We start from the raw sequence: 11464 nt of genomic DNA on the forward strand, positions 1-11464 counted from the left end.
ATCATCACAAAAAATCATGGAAACATGTAACTTGCTGGTAGTCTCTATGCTCTGAAAACTGTGCATATCATAAAGAAAAATGATAACAGAAAAACTCACCAAATAATTTAAAATTCAAGAAGAATTCAGCAATCATTAAGTAACAAAACCTTTGTTAACATGTCACGATAGCAAATAACTACAGTCATAAGGGAAACGGATGATAAATCGTGCATTTAAAACACAAAACAGCAGTAACTGATGCTGACACCAAGTGATAAAATGTATGCTTTCACCATGCCTTTCAGTCCTGCCAGAGACAGAAGCACAGAGATAGCAGAGTGGCTTGAGAAGATAAAGGAGGAAATCAAAGAAACACAACAACCCCAAGAAGTGACCCCACCACAATGGCACAGCCAGTGCCAGGCCGTTCTAGCAGGAGGATGGTGGTGGAGGAGGAATCCTCACCTTGGAGACACCATCTCCCTGTTGGTTGTGTAGATAGTCAGGCCATAGCAATTTCCACAGCACCACGTGAGGGGTCCCTAATGTAATACAATATAGATGTCTGCAGGAGAACACACCATTGGCTAATCTCATCAGCCTAATTTGCCAGACCAGATCCCATTGATGAATTTACATATTTTCTCTGTTTGGGAGGTTAGTTTTTTAATGACAAAAAGAAACTAGCAACATTTCAACTCCAAGTTTACAGGTATTGGTATCTGTCAGTTGGGCTTTTCTCCTAAAACATGCCAAATTACAGCAAGCAGTAAAAGTGAAAATCATGTTTCCCTACTCTACTGGGTAAGCAAAGAAATGTAGAGTAACTTGAGAAAGAAGACCTGTGCCAGAAGATGCAGGAAAGCAAGAGAAGCATGTTTACTATACTACAAATCAAAGAGAAATGCAGAAAGCCCAGGACAGGGTAGAGGGCACTGCCTGGGAGGGACTTTTCTCTGTAGAAGTCAGTGCCAAACTGGTGAGTATGTAGTGGTGCTGTGGGGTACAAGGACAGAGGCAGGTGAGACAGGGAGGACTTGCCTTGGCCAAAGACCCCGTCAATCCCTGTGTGAGGGCCTACACCAGCTACATGGTGACAGAGGGAGAAGAAGAAATTGCAGGGTCAATGGGGAGTTTCTAGGATGTCTTCCACTGTCTGCTCATCACAGTGGAAATCAGCCACAAAATTCTCTGGCAGTGCATGTTGAGCCATTGTATAATTTGTGGCCTGCATCCCAAAAGAAACAAGAACTTGCATGAACTCAGAAGCAGTATCGGGGTAGGAGACTCTGTACTCCTGGTGGGACACAAACAGTACTGTCCTGAAAGTTAACATAAAAGATAAACTTGTCAATGAGCCAAAGGCAGAGTTCACTTGATTAAAACAAAGTATGTGACTACTTCATAGTGAAGTGAGATTTTCTGAGCTAATCACTGTATTTGAGTTTCATTTAATGTTTAACAGTGATTGATTCTGAGCCCACAGGGACCATTCTCTTCCATGGCAGCAGTCTGAATTCAGGATTGATTCTGTTGCCCCATTCCAAAGCATGCAACAAGCTCTTCCAGTCCTTCCTCACTACAGGTTTCATGCATAGGATCACTGGGTAAAAAGGGCCCATGGGAAGACTCTTCTGCTTCAGGTGTCATTCCTGTCTCCCTCATGTGTGAAAGCGGCTCTTCCCCCACCTCCCAAGCAGCACCTTCTCCTACACATATCACCTCCTCTGGAAATGGTGATGCCTAATGCATTCTCTCTCATGAACATGAAAGATGTGCCCTATCCTTTTTCATTTATTTGGAATAGTGAAAGGGGAGAACACTAACTCTGATTTATTTTCCCCACTTAAGAGGTGTGAAGCATATGATATTTCAATGAAAAATTGTCAGAAAAAAGAAAATAAAGTATCTGGGTAGGTACCTCTCCCTTCTTTCTCTGTGACTTTCAGATGAAGTTATTAATGGAAGTAAATCTCCCAGTAGTACTATGGCAAAAGATGCAGAGTGATCCATAGATTGTACTGTACATTCTATTGGTATTCAACAGCTCAGACGACACAGCTGCTAGAAGCAAAACGAACATTGCACAGCTTATCTAATATTTCACAAGGGCTTGGCAAGAAGGATATTTGATTTATCAGGGCAAATAGGTTGGTTAAATGTTTCTTAATGAACTCAGCTGATCCAGGCATCACCTGAAAGGTTCCAACATCAGACCTTGTAACTAGGTGTAACTGAAAATGAAGAGTGAACTTCCATGACCTCTTTCAGTGTTCCATGACCATTTTCACTGCACCTTTCATGTAAGGTACATTGATGCTTTAGACTAAGAGCTATTAAGGAAGGATTATTATATATTATTTGATCCAGGCATACCTACCTACCTGGGGGTACCTATAGATCATGTGATGGCAAAGGCCTGCCTAGAAATGTTTCAGCCTTAATAAAGGAAAAATTGAGAAAGAAAAAAAAGAACATTGTCGCCCTCTTTTTATGCAATAAAGGGATTTTCCTAAACCTGAATTGAGTTTCCTCAAGCCCTAGCCTCAAACTGGATTCATCCTTATGAGTGGTTTGTGTCTGTCCTGGAGGCAGAGTAATTCTGCTCTCCATGGGTCCATTTGAATATCATTTGCAGATTGCTGCCTGGAGGAAAAAAGATATTGAGGCAGAAAATCATCAGTCCAACCCCTAAGAGCAGGTCCTGAACTTTGAATGTCTCACAGACTGTGTACTTGGAGGGCAAGAAAAGAGAAGACTCTAAGTAAAATATGAGCCCAGAAAACCAGCTCCAAGCAGCATGGATCTGCTGTCATTCCCCACAGGAGACTGGTCAGATGCAGAGGTCTCCAAGTGCTGCTAGCAGGAAGCCTCAGCACAAAATCCTGGTCAGCAAACAAGAGCTATCTGGGGGTAGCAGGTACACAGGGTTAAAAGAAAATAGGTGGCAGAGTAGAGGCAGGAGGAGGGCACAGCCTGTGAGCAGCAGCCTCTGGAAGAGGGGCTGTGACTCTGTTGGGGTCCCTTCCCCCTGCCATGTAGCCCTGGCAGAGGGGCCCTGAGGGGAGGCACCGGGTTTGTCTGGCCCTGGTCAGCCTCGTTCCCCGTTGGTTGTTTTGTGTTCCCCTGCACGGGCAAGGACCCTCGGGTCCTGTGATTACCTCAGTTCCTCGGCAGATCCCGGCCATGCAGCTGGAGAAATAAACATCTCTGAAACAGCTACCAAGAATCGGTCCATATCTATTTCTTTTCCACAGACCTCGTCGATTGATACACGTGTTGCAGCATCTGCACTGTAACATGACCCCACTTCTGAGACCCTGCAGGGGACTGTGGCCTGCAGAGGAGGAAGCAGGACCCTAGCAAGGAGTCCCATTTAATTCCATGGAAAGACGTACTGTGCTACTGGAAAGAAAGGGATGTACAAAGACCAAGGAGGCACTTCTGAGGTGCTTCCCCTTCTGCACCTAAGGGGAAATATATTTTGGCTAATATAAAGAGGAATTGAAAGTAACAAACAAATTTAGAGGAGACAAAGCATATACGTATAAAAATAAATATGGCTAGCTGGGTAATATATAGCCATGGTATAACCATTTAAAAAGGATTCTAAACTACTTGCTTCAGCCATTGTTTTTTCATTTAATTTTTTATTGATATAGAAGGAAATTTGAATCCACTGGAGTCATGTATATATAGCCTCACTCTATTGGTGTGATAATTTGGTAAGTTCCTTATGTCTGTGTTGGGTTAAGTAAATTTGGGGGGGAAAAATCAAAAAGGTAATATGTTTCTTTATATGCTGTTTCTCTCATCTCTCTCCTTTTTCCCTGCCACCCTCCAAGGGAAACTATAAATATGGACTTTTTTGTATAGCTCAAAAATTAAATAACAGGCTCCACAATCAATGGGACATTCCTCTGCTACTTTTCTACTGCTGGCTGGCTTATCCCTAGTCCAAGAAGCACCAGGGTTCACACTATTATGGATAAACAAAGTGATTTCTCCAGATGGCTGCTTGGCAAGTTTTGTGCTGGAGAAGGTGAGGTGCTGCAAATGTGCTGCTTCCTCAGGTGCTCTGTGGATCATCTTTCTTTCCAGGCCTCTGGCCAGGCACATTATTTGCCCCAGTGATGGCAATGTGTTGTACAACAAATGACCAGGTGCAAAGTGATTGCATCAGTGGAGGGGGGACATATGGACCATATCCCACATACCTGAGCCTGCAGCACTGGGATGTGCACAACCTGCAGATAGGCCACAGAAATTTGGACAAACGTGGGTGATGTTCATTTATAGCTTGTGCTGAAAGTCATATACTCCTTGACAGAGCGATTGTACAAGAGATTGATCATTTTGTGCCCCAAGAAGCTGGATTTCTGCACAGATGTTTTAACACCTGAGATCCAGACTTCTTTTCCATGTTACAGGCTGCTCCTAAAATAAGCATGTCAGACCGCAATTTCTCCTTCAGGCCGGTTCTCAGTGGTGCCATCTAATGCAAAACAACTCCATCTCCTGTTCAACCTAAGAATTACACCCTTGATCTCATGAACTAACCAATTAATCCCATCAAGAGTTACACAACTGAAATTCTTGTTACAGTCCTTCACTCAGTCTTCTCCTTGTCCCTGTCTAGGACTGTGCGTGGAAGGGTGAGGAAAGCCTTGTCCTCGCTCTCAAATACCACCTTTTTGACTCTTTGACTGCCAATACAGAGTATGTTGCAAGCAGCCAGAAATGTGTGCCATACACATTCACATCTCATGCATTCCCAGCCACTGCCAGACAGTCTTTGGCACAGATGGAGCATTGGTCTGGCCCAAGGTTGGTGGCTGGCTCTTCTTACACACGCATTTCCAGCTGTGTGTTGCTGTACAATTTATGATGATGTTCACATAATGACAGAGATGATGGACTGGGGGAAACAGAATTTTATCTCTTCATCGGGAAGTGAATACTGGTTTTGTAGTCCAGTTTGCATCCAAATCCACCAAGAAGTTGTGAAAAAAAAAATCCCAAAACAAAAACAACACACACACGGAGACACACACACAACCCCCCCAAATGTTGTTTATAGGTAGTGGCTGGGTTCCTGCCCACCGCTGGTGTGTCCTCCTTGCCAGAAGAGAAATAGTGTGGAACAGGTCTGTAAACAGTGTCATTAGCAACAGACCATTGAAAGGCTGGTGGCTGCCCTATGGCAAAAAAATCCAATCCCAAGAAAACAACAATCAACCCAAAACAAAACAAACAATAACCCCCACATATACTCAAAACAAAGCAAAGCAAAGCAAAGCAAACCAAAACATGACTGGGTGAATACTCTGTGTTAACCGGTACTATGTTATTTTGAGAAATGAACAGTTTCTGCTGCTTGGCTGGTTTGTTAAGAATTTCTGATCAGAAAAGGAGAATGCAGGAGAGAGATATCCTGTTGCTGTTCAGTCCCATCAGCGACTGTGTAAGGTGTTCAGGCCGGGTGTTTTGAGATCCCAGCGCCCTCTCCTGGCTGGTACCGGCCATGCTGGAGCTCCCACAGGCAATGAATTAGGAATTTGCAGAGGTCCAACACCTTGGGGTTTCCCATCTTTGTTTTATTAAAGACAGTAAATGGAAGCATTACTATACCATCCAGTCTTCCTGAAAGCTGCTGGGCTCCTACTTATGCCTCAAATTCATAAACCATCTCTTCCCACTTGTCTTGCTTGGAGAAATAAAGATCACTTCTTTCTAACAGCTGGACTTGGGAGGGATTGCCAGGGTCTGAAATGTTGCCAGAAGCTTGTGGAAGATCAGAGTCTAACTCTAAAACCATATGGCAAATATGGCTGAAGGAATCCTCCTCTCTCTGCTGCTGTTCAGCTCCTTGGAATGCACAGAGCAGCCACTACCACAAAACACTTCATGCAAAGAGTTACAGCTACACGGTGATTTCCCTACTCAAGGATGGGCTTAGCAGCAGGAAGGCTACAAAGTTAAGTCTCATTCCTCAGTCTATCTAGAAGGATCCTCTTGTACCTTGTCTGGGACCCCAGCTCAAGAAATGACAAATGCAGACAGCCTGTAATAAATCAAAGAAAATCTCTGTAGGAGAAGGGACTCTTTACTCCAACACACTTATATAAATATGCAGAAATTCAATTCAGAAGAAACACTTTGGATTAACATGGGAATTGATATGAGCGGAATTATCCAGTGATGCCTCCATGATCTTCAAAGAAGGCCTCTCTACAATATGATAACTGATTTTCAACCTTGTCCTGGCAGGTTTCTGGGAAAGGAAAAGCTATGATCCAGTTCTGATATGATTATGAAAGTCAAATAAGTACAGAGAAAGCCCATTAATAACAAGCTGAAAATCATTCTGCTGTGGAGTTAGACAATGAATATTCCTTTTCTGAGGTCTCCATCTCTGCTTTCAGAGATAAGATAATTGACCTTTCTCTCCCTGCTTTGCTCTGACCATTCTTTTTCCAAGGGGTCTGCACAGACTTTATAAAATGAGCAAATTTATACTTGATGCTTCCTAGAGTCTCTTGTTTCTGCCACCACACACACTAATGCTTGTGCACTTGTTGCTTTCAAAAGATGCACAAAGAGAGTGGCAAAGGACTTCAGCTGTAAAATTCTGGAGGTGCAGGTAGAGACAGAGCTTAGGGACTGGCTGGTTGGCGACATGATGTGCCTGAGAGCACTCCTGCAGTCACAGAGCTTGTGACAGCCCCAAAGGCCCCACAATGATTCTTGTACCTCATGGCTGCATCACTGCTGCAGTGGGACTGCCTCTACCATCACCCACGGGGATCTCCTTCTACCACCTTGCTCCAGAAACTGCTGCTCTTGTGTCTCTGCTGTGGCTGAGAAAGGGAGTCTTCTATGTGGTTGTAGCTGGATGAAGTGCTGGGACAACTTCAGCAAATGTCATCAACATATTTTATGATCTCAGATAATGCAACCTGTTGAATATTCATCAAGAAAAAATGCTGTACCCACACAATGCATGGGAATGGTGTCTACACAAAATGACTCAGTGCTTTTATACTGATAACCACTGAGTGAGAGACAAAATCAGTACCAGTCAGTCACATAAAGCCACGTCTGTGTGATTAAAACTGGAAAAATCACTGTACCAGGGGAATGTCAGACATGTCCAGGTGAAAACATAAGCTCCCGGAATATCTGAATCTGAGCTCAGTGCTGATTCCAAAGGAAGGCAGACCTGCAGGGACCACTGGGGACAACTGCACAAATGGCTGAGATGTAAAGAAGTGGGACCTTAATGCTCTCAGAAGTAAAACTCTATCAAAGAGGAAAATCCTATCTCCATGCTTACACATACTCTCTTAGAAATCCTGTAGTGAGATGCCAGAGCACTCCCTTTACCAGGTGGTAAATATTGACAGTGTTGGCAAAGGACAAGAGACATTTCTAATTGAGCAGCAGCAGAGGGCACCAGTGACAAGAACATCTGACTACTTCCGAGTCCAGTGCCAGGGCAGTCCCCACAACCCTGCAAGGCCCCTTGGAGGCTCCAGCAGTTCTCCAGAACTCTCCTTTGCATCTCTGGGGCTGCTTCACTTCTCTCTCTGCTCAGCTTGGGCCCTGCTTCACTTCCACTCATGTCTCATGATACTTGTCCCAGCTCCTTCCTGTGTGATCCTCACCTATGCCATGACCATTCCCACTTGCAAAGCTTGTGCTCTGAGCCCCCTTGGCCTCCTTCCCTCTCTGCTTCAGGCGCCCTGCCCAAGATGGAAGGAGTCCCATAGGTACCTCTTCCTGCCTGCCCCACACCCTGAGTGCTTCCCCCAGGGGTAGGCCTGCCCCATGACTACCCCTCCAAGACTTCCAGCACTCCTTCCCATCCTCCACAAGGACCCACACCTGAAATTTGAGAGGTCATGGCCTCTATGAATCTCATTTCACAAATCATAAAACACTCTAAATTCTGATCTCATCATTTTGCTATGAAGAAAGAGTTTCTTTATTTCAGCCTTCCTGATGACCTCCCAGAGCACAGCGGACTAGCTAAACACAGTCAAAGCTGCTTCCAAACCAAACCAGCTTCCTCCTGAAACAAGCTGGGCTCCAGGACTGCAAGAGCACGGTGGTGACAATGCATGGAAGAACCCACAATATTAAAGGCATGAGATTTGTATCAGGATTCACGTTATACTTGTGTCAGGTATTTCTCTCTGGTTTTCTTCACTGGCTCACATCCAGACCCTTGAAAGCCAAAACTCTCCCACAGCTGCATCACATCTGCCCTCTCTTACCTCCCCTCCAGACCCAAATGCACAGTTGTCTCCCGCCAGCGCTCCATGCACAGGAAGTCAGGCCACAGACAGTGCATGCCTGGGGACACAGAGCGCTGGCAAAGCTCTCACAAATACTCCTGCTGCACTCACCAGCACGGTGGGAACGGGGAAGCAGCACATGGTTTCTTTCACTGCCAGTATGTTCTCATGCTGTACTGTATGAAGGGCCATCTTGGTCATATGGCTCAATCCGAGTGACACCAACTCACACAAACAGTTATAAGCCATTTTCAGAGCCTGAAAATCAACACCATTAGCAGCAAGATACCGTCATATTTATGAAGAAAAGGACAGAATTTGAATCTTACCTGTTATGGCAATAAAGAGCCAAGCTCCTCATTCAGTAACCTTGGTGAAAGCCAGCTGACTTCAAAGGAAGGACTGGAGAATTACATTCTTTGCAATAAAAAAAAGAGCTGCATTTACTGCTCCTATGAATCTAATTAGCCTTGTGAATGACTGAAGAGTAAAAAGAGTAAAAGAAGAGTTTGATGATTTAACTTTGCAGTAGGAACAAACAAGTGATATTTTCCAGCTTTAAGTGGCCCAAGATTTGGAAAACAAAAAATACATCCAAAATATATTCTGAAATGTTACTGGCCTAAGAACATTTGGTGTGAAAATACCATTCATTACTTGTACCACACACGTTACTAACAGGAAACCTGGTTTTACATGCACTTTTTTCCCAGTGAATTTACTCATAGTGAAAACATTCATCTTGGAAGGCCTAGAGACAGATAAACTTTGGCAGGTCAAATGATACCAAAAGCAATAAAAAAACCCATAAAGAAGTATCACAAAAAACCTGCAGATCTATAACAGCACCCATTACATTTTTTCCAGTTGTTCAAGGATTTTTCCTTATTCCCCTGACACCTCTGGGTTCTCCTGTTAAAATGTGCATTTATAAATGATGAAACCATAAACTAACGTAGTTGGACTTGACCATCTCTGTAGCACAAAGGATTTTTGCTTGTTAGACTGCCAGCATAATCTTTCAAGATTCAGCCAGACTGAGTTCAAAAATTGTTAGCAATGATAAATCAATCATCAGTCCTACATCTTATTTAAATTTTCCTCTCCTTAGCTACTGGCTCTTGACATGATTTTGGCCACAGAATTTAAGTGATTCTACTGATAAAGCAGATAAAGTGTTAAAAGAGATAAAGTGTCAACAATGAAACCGAAGCAGTTTCACTCAACAGCGCTTTCATGCTTCACTGGAAGTATGTCCCGTGACTCACTTTTCTTGAAGTTGCCTGAAGAAACAGCCAGGCAAACATACAAGGAAGCCTATTTTTCTTCATATGTATAAGAGTTATATGTTGACATATGGGCATAGGTGTCCAAACAGTTGCTCCTAATTTATCCCTCATTGATCTTTATCAGTCTTCAGATTTTTAAATAAAGTGTGTTTAATTCTCGACCAGTGCTGAGTCATACATGATTCTTGCAAAAGTCTCCCCAGTAACTTGTTCAGAGCAATATCTCACCCAAAGGACAAGCTCCCTCTTCCTCTCTGTGGTGCTCCCATTTCCAGCACAGCAAGTTCTGCCAAAGGTGAAGGAAATGTGAACAGGGAAGTTCAGCCCGTGCAGTGAGGTTACACTGCATGTTTCTGAAAGCAGCTGAAGCCTTCAGACAACAACCCGCTTGTGACACCTTTTATTCTTGTTTTCATATTTTCTTATTATTTTTGTATTTATATATTATTGAAGAAGCAACCGGACAAAGTTCTCAGGCATGTGGTGTGATTCTTGGAGTTGTCCTGTGCAGGGCCATGACTTGGACTCGATGAGCCTTGTGGGGCCCTTACAACTCAGGATATTCTATGATACTATGATTCACATAATTTCCGAGGTCTTTCAGGAGCTGATTTCACAGGATTTCAGTGGTTTTAAGGTCTTAAATTCTTAGTGTTGACCCATCACATGTGGTCAGTCCCACGGAGTCTGCTTTGGCAGTTTTCCACTCACTGGGTCAAATGCTGAAGCACAGATTCCCTTTTCATGATTGGTAACACCTGTTCTGGGAGATTTTTTCACACAAACAGAGCCAAGAACCTTCATCCAGTACTCATCCAGATTGTGGGTGAGCTGCTAGCTTATTCCCAAACTTATTTTCTGGATCTCCACCTGTATAACTCCCAAAAAGCTTATGGAAAAACATTTTGTCACTATCTGCTTGGATCAATTTGTACACCTGAATATGATCCATTACTTCAGCAAAGCCCCAGACCTTTCTGTGGGTCACCCAAATGCAGCTCAAACCTGCTCTGTTACTGCTCTCGTCAGACCCTTTGCTTCCAGTACATCCATTTTGCAAAGCCTCCATCACCTTTCTACTATTACATCTGTTGATTTCCTTTTGAGACAGAAGTACTGTTAAGAAAGTTTTCTTTCCAGAAACATTTCTCATGCATGCTTTAAGAGAACTATTAATATCTCTGCTGTCAAGTTAGCCCTGTAAAACAGAAGGGAGAAGAAACATAATTAAATCTTGGCCATGCTTATTGATTAGTTCTACTTGCCTCCATCTATGCAGACAGAAGTACCAGTACCTCCACTTCTAAATCACATAGCACTCATTAGCCTTTGAGATCTAATGATGGCAGAAAAAAAATGTTTCACCAGTACAGTTCCTGGGAAGGAGAAGGCTTCCAGATGGCCTTTTATTCCCCAAATAAGAAAAACCTGCTGTGAAATGCTGCTGCTGAAACAGCTTGAATATACTGATACAACCCAGGCTTAAGTAGGATTTCAGTGGTGTAAATCCATTGCTCTTAGGTTAAAATGTAAAAAAACCCATTTTTCTTCATGCCAAAATCACATCTGATTTTCTGCAGTCCACTATGAAGCCTGTTAATGGGAATGTTTATGTTGGGTCAAATGCAGTGGCCAAGTGAAAATCAGGCAACACTTAGATACTTTCCACAAACACAGGAAATTAACAAGTCTGTTTCTGACCTGTTGTTTCCACAGGGCCAGACAAACCAGATCTGCTTGTTCTAGGCCTGACCAAACACAGCTTTTCTACCATGTGAAGCTCAGCTGTGACCAGGCAAGCACCAGACAAAGCCAGACTGTTCAAAGCTTTGCCCAAACACTTTGTGACACCTGATCATCAGCCTATCAGGTTGGCTTTGTCACCATGCAGGT

The sequence above is a fragment of the Corvus kubaryi genome, unplaced genomic scaffold (assembly GCF_017639235.1).
Source record: "Corvus kubaryi isolate FWS band 111438036 unplaced genomic scaffold, C.kubaryi_AGA036_p1.0 138, whole genome shotgun sequence".
Classification (NCBI taxonomy): domain Eukaryota; kingdom Metazoa; phylum Chordata; class Aves; order Passeriformes; family Corvidae; genus Corvus; species Corvus kubaryi.